The sequence below is a fragment of the Oryzias melastigma genome, linkage group LG1 (genome assembly GCF_002922805.2).
Source record: "Oryzias melastigma strain HK-1 linkage group LG1, ASM292280v2, whole genome shotgun sequence".
NCBI lineage: Eukaryota > Metazoa > Chordata > Actinopteri > Beloniformes > Adrianichthyidae > Oryzias > Oryzias melastigma.
The window spans coordinates 4,669,907-4,670,414 of NC_050512.1; the positions used below are offsets into that span (position 1 = coordinate 4,669,907).

At 37.2% G+C, this 508-nt stretch overlaps 1 protein-coding gene across 1 annotated transcript in view; it reads left to right on the top strand.

The window, feature by feature from the left end:
- The window catches only part of LOC112139375 (target of Myb protein 1), a gene marked incomplete in the record, with an annotated part of 29,250 nt that overhangs the window by 8,899 nt on the left and 19,843 nt on the right, over window positions 1-508 (top strand).

Below are 508 nucleotides of genomic sequence, written 5' to 3' on the forward strand. Positions count from 1 at the left end.
ATGTAAAGTTGTGTATCATCAGCATAGCTGTGAAAACAAACGCCATGCCTCCTGACGTCCCCAAGTGGCAAAAAGTAGTGTGCCTAGAATTGAACCTTGGGGGACCCCAAAATTGATTTTAACAACACTAGAGGAGCATGTATCCATACTTACATAAAATCTACGATCTGTGAGATAGGAATAAAACCACTTCAGAACAGTACCAGAGATGCCCAAACCTCTCAGCCTACAGAGTAAAATCTTGTGATCTACTGTATCAAATGCTGCAGTCAGATCCAGTAGTACCAGGACTGAGAGTTTCTGATAGTCAAGGTTACATCTGATATCATTAACTATTTTAACCAGGGCTGTCTCTGTGCTGTGGTTTGTCCTAAAACCAGATTGATACTGTTCAAGGATTTTATTTCTACTTAAAAACGCATTTAATTGTATTAAAACAATTTTTTCAATCATTTTACTTAAAAACGGTAAGTTGGATACTGGTCAATAATTATTTACATTGTTAGGG